The 9,874-nt window shown below is 47.5% G+C and overlaps 1 long non-coding RNA gene across 1 annotated transcript in view; it reads right to left on the reverse strand.

Annotated features, from left to right (window-relative positions):
* LOC108177215 (uncharacterized) overlaps nt 1-4,857 on the reverse strand; it is a 35,033-nt gene extending 30,176 nt beyond the window's left edge. Inside the window, exons 1-3 of the long non-coding RNA XR_007922110.2 lie at nt 4,608-4,857; nt 3,298-3,424; nt 1,285-1,362 (exon numbers count right to left, since the gene is read on the reverse strand). This is a non-coding gene — a long non-coding RNA (uncharacterized lncRNA). The remainder of the gene's footprint in view (nt 1-1,284; nt 1,363-3,297; nt 3,425-4,607) is intronic.
* Between the last annotated feature and the right edge of the window lie 5,017 nt (nt 4,858-9,874).

Consider the following 9,874-nt stretch of genomic DNA (forward strand, 5'->3'; position numbering starts at 1 on the left):
CATTATGTCTTATCCACTTTGAATCCAATAAAACCTAATAATAATTCAGCCATGAACTTGGTGACTCCACTGGGGCAATTTGGGCCATATGGTTTCAATTCATTTACACTTGACTCATTAAAATATGTTGGTGCGAAGAAAAATACTATTTCACGTTCAAGGAATTGTTTCCACCTTTTGAAATAAACCTTTAGAGTCTTTCGCGGTTCGACACCGGAAGCTGTAGAAGGCGAAGTGAACAGGAACTCGAACCCAGCGAGGTTCAGGGACGGTTCAAAACTCAGAGCCATGAATCTAGACAGGGTTCAAAAGTTGGCAAAGTGAACCCTCTCATCCCTACCCACAAATAATAAATATCACAACAAGGAAAAGGAGAGCGGGGAAAGCCACCGCGAAGCCGTAGCTCATCCTGTCTCCAGCCTTACCGTTCTCTCCAATAAACCAGGAGTTCTTTGGAGAGCTTAGGTTGCGCTGCCTGCAGGGAGCTGAGCTCGCCTCGGGTCGTAAATTACCTTGCTTGGGCTAAGCTCCTCCAGGTCCAACAGACAGGCAACTCTGCAGACCTGTCCCCCAGCTCTGCTGCTTAAATTATACCGCATCTGGTTGTGACATCTGAAAAGCCAGAGGGAGGACAGGCACCCCAAGTCTGACCTTGCCATTCCACTCGGTCTTTATATACGTGCAGGTAGGAAAATGACACGACTGCATTCTATTTGCAAAGACAACCTCAGGAGAAAAGAAAGCTTTCTATATCCTTCTCCAAGTAACAGTACAATGTTTTCAACCTTGCCCCCAATAAGGCTTTTTTTTTTTTTAATTGCATGTAAGCATAAGTCCATTTGTCAACTGAGATAGCCACAGAGAAGCTTAAAATCACTGAACACGAGGGTTACAAGGAGACTTAACTTTCCCCTCCTTTTTTTTTTTTTTTTTTTTTTTTTTTTGACAGGCAGAGTGGACAGTGAGAGAGAGAGAGAGAGACAGAGAGAAAGGTCTTCCTTTTGCCGTTGGTTCACCCCACTGGCCGCTGCAGGCGGCGCACCGCACTGATCCGATGGCAGGAGCCAGGTGCTTCTCCTGGTCTCCCATGTGGGTGCAGGGCCCAAGCACTTGGGCCATCCTCCACTGCACTCCCGGGCCACAGCAGAGAGCTGGCCTGGAAGAGGAACAACCGGGACAGAATCTGTCGCCCCGACCGGGACTAGAACCCGGTGTGCCGGCACCGCAAGGCGGAGGATTAGCCTATTGAGCCAGGGCGCCAGCTACTTTCCCCTCGTTTCTTACCCTGCAATCAGCAATCTCGCTTCAGTTTTCCAACCTATTCACATGGACACCCGGAGACAGACCCGTGCACACAAATATCTGCGAACCCAGAATACTTCAGTCAATGGCTGCCATGCCTTGAAATGTGATCAAGCCTCTAAGAGCAAGTATCAGGCCAAGAGAAATAACTCTTATCCGTAAAAAATTCCATAATAAATCAGAAAGCCGTCTCTTCCCCCATGTCACCTGACATGTTTAATTTGTCTGCTTTGACAGAATTTCGGCAAGCGGAGCTGACCGTTGGCACGATGAGAATGGGCCTTTGTGAAAAGCGCAGGATCTCAGGCACAGAGGGCGCCATGAGGGTGCAGGGCTGCCCCTGGGCAGCAGGCATCTGTAGATGGAAGACGCCAAAGGAAAAGAGATTTCAGATGTCACAGGGTCACGATGCACCACGCCAATGGGTAGACACAGGGAGCAGATGCAACAGCTCCCTCGGTTTGCTCCCTTGAATTGCAGCCTTTGTCACTCTAGCGGACAGGAGAGACACATTCATTTTCACCCCAGCGCTTTCCTTAAACAGCACCAGGGTTACACTGTAGACAGGCAAAGGCACTCCTTCGAACGTCTGCACCTTCTGACCCAGGGAATGCCTGCCGGTGGATTTATTGGCGTCACTTGGCTCACCTTCCGTCTGGTCATATAATTTGTTCTCAAAGAAAGCACCTTTTCCGGGAGAAGGAACATACCTTGATTGTGCCAACAAAATGGCTCTTCAATAACTACACTTTATTTTAGAAGAAGGGTCACGGGTACGATGTGGGGATCTCAGTGTTCCCATCCCTGCTCCAGCTGGGACCCCAAATTATCAAGGCTTCCATAGCATTGAAGAACAAATTGTCTTCATTATGCTTCTAAAGCCTTAGGTAAGTTAGGTCAACTATTCTGACTTTGTGAACTAGGAATCCACTATTCCCATTTTACAGACACGTAAACTGAGACATGAATAGAAATCAAGTAAGTTCCATGAGTTACAGATGTTTTCTACAAGAAGAGTATTAATGAATTCTCAACTGATATTCAAATTACGATTGGTGGGGCCAGCACTGTGGCATAGCAGATAAGGCCACTGCCCACAGCGCCAGCATCCTAATTGGTGACGGTTCAAGTCTTGGCTGTTCCACTTCCAATCCAGCTCCCTTTTAATATGCCTGGGAAAGCAGTGGAAGATGGCCCAAGTCCTTGGGCCCCTGCACCCACATGGGAGACCTGGAAGAAGCTCCAGACTCCTGGCTTCAGATCAGCTTAGCTCCAGCCATTGCAGCTATTTGGGATGTGAACCAATATATGAAAGACCTCTCTCTCTCTCTCTCTCTCTCTGCCTCTGCTTTTCTGTTACTCTCCCTTTCAAATAAATAAATAACTTTTAAAAAATTACTATTGGTTATATACATACGCCTTACCTCTTTATTTTAAGTTATTTTTCACATACATTTTTCTATTTTGATATAATTCAAGTGTAACACATGTAGGGTGGTACTTGTGAAAATTCATGGAAAATAAAATTAAAAGGTAAGTTTAGTTGGATGCCCAGTACTTTAGAGATCCAAGTGTTATTTTTTTTCCCCAACACACATTTTCCATGAACCTTTTAAGCATTTTGTGAATGCATGGATTTCACAATTGGCACCAAAATAAACTTACTTTTAACTCCATTTGCCAGGAGTCTTTTGAGGCTCCCTGGCATGTACATTTGTAAAGTGTTCAGTGCCATGAATTTTCTACAAGATACAGATAATCCAGCGCCCAAGTCAGGAACCAGATCATTTTTGACCCAGAAGTCTCCTCTTGCGCCCCCTGCAGGCCATTACACTCCCACTGGCATAATACTTGGTTCTGAGTTCAAGCCTTGACAGCAGACTGCCTGGGCTGAAGTCCCACCTCCACCTTTACAAACTGTGCATCTTCTACAAGCTGCTGAACGTTTCTGTTTTCTGACAGTTTTCTCAGAGATGCTCATGGAACCGCACCTACCTCGTGAGTCACAGTGAAGATCAAAGGCAAAGACGCACGTAGAGACCCAAGACGAGGACAGCTAGGAAACCTAGGGAGCGCCAGCTGTTGTTACATGCGCCACTTCAGCCCACTCTCAGAGACTGCTCTAGAAAGACCAAGAAAATACAAAGACAACGGAGCAAGGCCAGGGAGAGCCAGGTTGTCCAGTTCCAAGCAAGCCTTGATTCTGTCCCAGCCCAACAGGCTGATGAGGCGCAAACAAGAGAGTTTCTCAGTGGCACAGACACGTGTGTCCAACTGCTATCTGCAACATCATGCATCTTCTCATCCCTCCTATGTGGGCTCCATCTGCGTGCGAATGTACATGCTAACGACACGTAGGCACAAATGCCCTTCCAAATAACCCGTGAGCCTTCTTCTCCCCCTGGCTGCTAATCGTCCAGGACTGGAGGCATACCTTTTCATTTTTAGCAAGAAAAAGGAAGGGGTGTGACTTGTTACCCATTCAGTTCTCAATCTAATTCCTCTGGCCTCTTACGCTTCATTAACCTGGCCTTGTTGACCATAAATGCAAAAATCTCCACTCCACTTTTAAATAGAAGAGCTTGGGGCATCTTTCAAGTCCTAGTTCTGTGTCACTGGGTACACTTTGTACCCACATCACTGAGGACTTCTCAGGGTGCGCTGCAGTGGAAATCCAAAGAGAAAGCTCCTTCAAAGCACAGATTCTGAGAACCCTCACGAAAGAGAAACCCGAGAGAGCAAACTCGCTCTGCAGTTAGCTGGTTTCCCCCGGCTGAAAGGATGTGTTTACGAAGACATCTTTTTTATGTCTTCATGTTTTATGTAGATGTCAAAATATTTAACCAAGTTATCAACCTTAAAAGAGAAGAGAGAGAGAAGAAGGAAAACATATTTCGAGTAATATCAATTACTCAGGTAATACCAATTTGAATAATAAGTTGACAGCAGCAAGGAATTAACAGTTGAGGTTCCCAATAGGTATCGAATAGGTTGAGCCTTGATGCACTGATTTAAGTAATAATTGGATTTAGGAAAACTCACAATGGATAGGCAAAGAGGCTCATACTGCTTCCTTCTCTCTCTCTCTCTCTCTCTCTCTCTCTCTCTCTCTCTCTCTCTTTCTCCCTCTCCTCTCTCTCTCCCCCCTCCCCGCCCCTGCCTTGTCCCCTCTCCCTCTCCCCACCCTCATCCCACAGTTTTTCTTTTCCTATTTGTTGACCTGAGATAGTATTAAGCTCCAACACACAGTGCACTCCCCAGTTCTAATAGATCTTTTTTAACGTGGTAACGATCACGTTACTTACAGAGCTTGTCAACAGCGTGCCATATGGCCGGCCAGGCCCTCTGTCTAAAAGGAACAAAACGCTTCCTTCCTGGACAACTTGGCTGAGGGCTGGAACAGTACACGATGTCCGTGATAAGAAGACGGAAGTTCCAAGCCCTGAGCTTGTGCAGTTTCACCAAATGAGGTAAACGAAGAAGTGGGAAGACAGTGCGAAGCGCCTTATTTGCAGCGTGTGTCGGCGCCAGCGCAGCGCCCCTCGTTTGGACAGCGTCTCCCTGGATCGTAAGCAGGAAGGCCTTGTCCCAGCGTCTTAGCTCCACGTAAATATAAATATGAGATGGGGCTGCTTGCTTACCTTTTAGGGATATTGTAAATACCAAAGGGATCATTGCAAAGTGATTCTTCATGCCCTTGAGCTTGCTGTGAAAGACAAGGTAAACTGAATCTGTATTTTCCAGGCTGGTGGCTATGTCTACTCGTGTCTATATCCAGCCACTCCTGTTTGACCCCTTAGGTTCCTGCCACCATTTGTTCTGCAAAGGGCCATATGGCTATTTCTAACATCATTCGTGGGCCCTACAAAACTATCCACTTACAAATGAGCCTGCTATAGATTTATTGAGTTTTTAATTTTTTTTTTTTTTGAGTCTCCTCTGCAGTTAGCTTGACAAGGCAGCTCCAGATGATTTTGTGGGCCTTATATGGCTTGCGGGCCGGAAGTTCCCCACGCCTGCTAGGCAGTGGAGCCCACTCTGCATTGCATGCTGGTGGTCCCCTGGACCATAACAGCCTCGAGACTTTGCCACGCACTCCCAGCATTCCCACCTCGGCCCAGGAGGAGCCTCCGAGCCTCAGGTGCCTGGTCTGTGGACCGGGGATGTCAGCAGGGATTTACCGCCTCGTGGGGGTGATTCTGCTCTGTGTCTGCGTGGGTCCAACCTGCTGCAACCTGTAGGTGAGCACACACATCCGGGCACATTGGCTCTGTGACCCTCAGCAAGCTCACCTTCTGCGTCTCCACGTCCCTGACTGTGAAATGGGGAAGTAAGACTGACCCTTTAGGGCTGTAAGAAGAGCTCAAGGGTGCAAAACTCAACAAATTCCGATTAGTGTTGACTCCTCGTGATTTGCCTCTCCTTTGTAGTCTCCCTCCTGTTTATAGAAATCTCGTGGGAGCCAGGGACCCCCTTGGCTGTAGCCTTGGCCCTCCTCTAGGGACAGGATTTAAATTCTCTCCCTCTCAGGTCAAGGGGCTCCCAGCAACTCAGGCCCCCTCCATCTGGCCAGAGCTCACATGAGCCAGATCACCCCCATGAGGGGATGGCCCAGTGGGACATGGGCTGGCCTCAGAAGCCGTCATGAAGTGAAACAAAGCTGGTGTTTCTCTCTGCAGGCCTGAGAGCCCCCTTCCTGACCCATTCCTTATCCTGTCTTCCAGGGAGGTGCTCCCCCAACCCTGGTTAGTGTTTGCAAGCCCTCCATTTTGGTCCAGGCACCAACTTAGTTTATATATTTATAAATTGTACACATAGAGTGTACAGCTGATGTGTTGAGGGCATTCTGAAAGCACATGCACACTACACAGATTTAAGAGAAAAAAAAAGATTTTATTTGAATGGCAGAGTTACAGAGAAAGAGCCAGGCCAAGAGATTTTCCATCTGCTGGTTCACTCTCCAGATGGCCACAATGGCCGGGGCTGGGGCAGACGAAGCCAGGAGCCAGGAGCTTCTTCCATGCCTCCCACATGGGAGTAAAGGCCCAAAGACTTGGGCAATGTTCTGCTGCTTTTTCAGGCACATTAGCAGGGAGCTGGATCAGAAGTGGAGCAGCCAGGTCACAAACCAGAGCCCACATGGGAGATTGGGTATTGATTGCAGACTCTGGGAGTCAACAGTGATGGCTCAACTAATTGGGTTCCTGCCACCCACATGGGAAATATGGATTGAGTTCCCATCTCTCAGGCTCAGCCTGCTGGCTTTGCAGGAATTTGGGAAGAGAGTGAGCAGATGATTCTCTCTCTCTCTTTCTCTCTCTCTCTCTCATTCTCTGAGAGAAAGAGAGAAAAGATAAGTCAATAGAAAAAAGAACTTGGTCATCTTCTTCCTGTACCCAGCAGGTGGCCCTGAGCTCCCCCTGCCATCTCTGATGTCCCTGGCCCCAAAGGAACAGCATTCCCACGAGGGATCCTGGCCAACCCCGCCTTTGGGAGAGATCCATACATACCAGGACCCGGGAGGGGCTCCGTCTGCAGGATGCGCCTCCATTCCTGGCATGGCAGCACCCGCCCAGGCCAGGGTCCTGCGCAGCCCTGAGCTCAGAAGGGCTCCATGCTTGGTTGATTCTCAGATAGCACCACCTTAAACCCTTAATAACTGTAGCCTTGAACACGTGCTTTGTGGGGAAGTCCAGTGGGTTCATGAGGCATGTATGTCGCTGCCCCTGGCCACCCATGCACATGTCGCGCTGGTGCTGCCGCGTGAGCTCCATGATTCTGGCAAAGGTCCACGTGCAGAAGCTCAGCAAGACTCCAGGTGAGCAGTGGGTAGGCTTGCTGTGGGAGCCCTCTGCTCCCAGAGTGTGGTAGAATGTGCACCCCTCGAAAGCTGAAATTAAAAAATGTGTTCTTATGCAGCATTCCCACTGTTCTGGTAAAACACAACCACCTACGCATGTATGAGCTACAGGAACCAGATTCTGTCCTTTCAGGGATTCTTCACATGTGCTCCTATATTTACATTTTTTAAAAGATGTACTTATTATTTATTTGAAAGGCAGAGAGAGAGAGAGAGAGAGGTCTTCCGTTCACTGGTTTACTCCCCAGATGGCCACAATGGCCAGAGCTGCACTGATCCAAAGCCAGGAGCCAGGAGCTTCTTCCAGGTCTTCCATGTGGGTGCAGGAGCCCAAGGACTTGAGTCATCTTCTACTGCTTTCCCAGGCCATAGCAGAGAGCGGGATTGGAAGTGGAGTAGCCGGGACTCGAACCAGCACCCATATAGGATGCCGGCACTGCAGGCCGTGGCTTTATCTGCTATGCCACAGCACCAGCCCCTTATGCTTACATTTAAAACCGGCAACATAAAGATGGGTAGAGAACACCGTGCTAATAAATTAAAACTTTGATGCTTCATTCCTTAAAATCACAGCCAATAGTAAATAAAACGGACCATGATGAGTTGAGAGAGAGAAAAATGGAAGAAAGGAGAAAGTTTTGTACTGCAGTAATGTGCTTTTAATGTACTTTTTCTCCATGCATAAGGCACAGCACATTTTTATTTTCACTGTAACCAGCTCTGCTCCTGGTCCTCCAACCCACCTCCAATGGACCAACACATCTCCATGAGGAGTAGCTCCACCCCACGCTCTTCTTGCAACAGAAGAAGATGAGAAAACACCATTGTGCCCCAAGAAGAAAACCTGTCCTTTAAAGACCATGGAGTTGATGTTATGTTTCATGATTCATTCATTCATTCATTCATTCATTCAAATGATGTATGTATTTTACAAATTTCATATAGAAATAACGTAATGTTCCACACTTGTTCAAGAGAATGGGTACCTATTCTACACTGTTTCTGACACAGCAGACAACGCCTGCCAAAACGTGTAGCTCTCAATTCAAAAGAATCGTGCGACTGAAACTTGACGGCTAAGCCGGGGAGAACGACGCTTCAGAACGCTTCGCCCACGCCCAGAAGCTAATGATTTCCAGAGGTGGCTGCAACAAAGAATTCACTGCAACACTGGCCATTGTGTCAAGGATCATGTCAGGAAAAGGAGGTCACCAGCTCCAAATATTTCAGAGGTGAAAGGTCATTCGTGTAAGTACCGTGTCCTCCACCCCCGGCACGCTACGGTACGTGCTTTGTCACGATTTGGTGAGCCACCGGCTGCCACCAGGGCAGACAGCATCCGAATGAGATGCTTCAAGCACGCCAGCCACATGGTACTGTTCCATCTCGGCTGACACTTTCTTCCAGGGGTGGGTGTGGATCGGGTTTTTGACTCCCAAGTGGACTAAGTGTAGTTTCGGGGACCTGGCGGTGCGGGGTGGGGTGGGGGTGGGGGGTCCTGAGAGCCTTCCAGTGAGTTCATGCAGCCAAAACTCTTTTCCTATCAATACTGAAATATTATTTGCCTTTTTCACTCTCATTCTCCTAGGACTTACAGCACCATTTTCTAGAGCCCATGGGGCAGGAAGATTTCATCATTCCGATGACTTAATGGGATGAGTCTTCTTATATTTTGAAGTTTTCTCAATTCATGATCTAGTGTGACTAATGTTAGACGTGCAGCCCAGGTAAACATAAGTTCTCTGGGGTCATCAGTAGTTTTTGAGGATGTAGAGGGGTCCTACGACCCCTATGAGCAGCAAGTCTGAGAAGTGTGGACCGAGTGAAGTGGGTACCTGTCACCATTCCCATTTCTTCCAACACAAATCCACCCTCTCCTTTCTCACAGTCCCAGCCATTGCAAGTGTGACTCTTCCAGTTCGCTAAGGAGATGGCCAGTGACCAAGGGTAGATGACTACAATGTAGCCTTGGTTACTTTGGCAAACAAAAAACTCAAGGGATGCACCTACAGGGCTTCGCCAAGTGACATAGGCACAAACTATCTTGTGTGTAACTAACAGAATTTCCAACAACTTTGCATGAATAAGAAAAAACAATATACATCCATGTTGAAAGGACATTTTTAAAATGTTGGTTGGTCTTCCTCAAAATATTGGTTGGTCTTCCCAGGCCAAAAAATAAAAATAAAAATAAAAAGAAGTCAGTTGAATAAATTTCAACTGACAGCATATCCTTGGGAAAGGAAATCACCACCATGTCCTTGACAATGTCTTCACTACACTACACGTACACAACCCTTCATGGGCACGTACGGTACTGAATATGTCCCTGGGACGGAACAACCCCTGCTCTTACCTCCGCATGAACCGTGAGTCATTCCTGTGCTCTAGAGAGGGTTTTCTGAGCTTCGTAAATATTGATTATACTCCCTAAATTCTAACAGGTGGTTTCCTCACGTGCACACAACATGTCCAACCTCAGCCCTATTATCTATAGTCAGTCGCACTGTTATTTGTTGACTACCGGATAGCAAAGCTCAGCCCCTTCAAATCCCATCATTCATTTGTTTGAAAACATTCCCCAAACATGAACCAGGGATTGTGCTGGGCCCTAAGAATACAGCACAGTCACAAAGTAAGGAAACTCGGCCCTTAAAAGAGTCCACTCTCTAATGGACATTTTATCATAGAGTTTGTCCTGAACTGTATCCC

The sequence above is a fragment of the Oryctolagus cuniculus genome, chromosome 16 (genome assembly GCF_964237555.1).
Source record: "Oryctolagus cuniculus chromosome 16, mOryCun1.1, whole genome shotgun sequence".
NCBI classification, from domain to species: Eukaryota; Metazoa; Chordata; class Mammalia; order Lagomorpha; family Leporidae; genus Oryctolagus; species Oryctolagus cuniculus.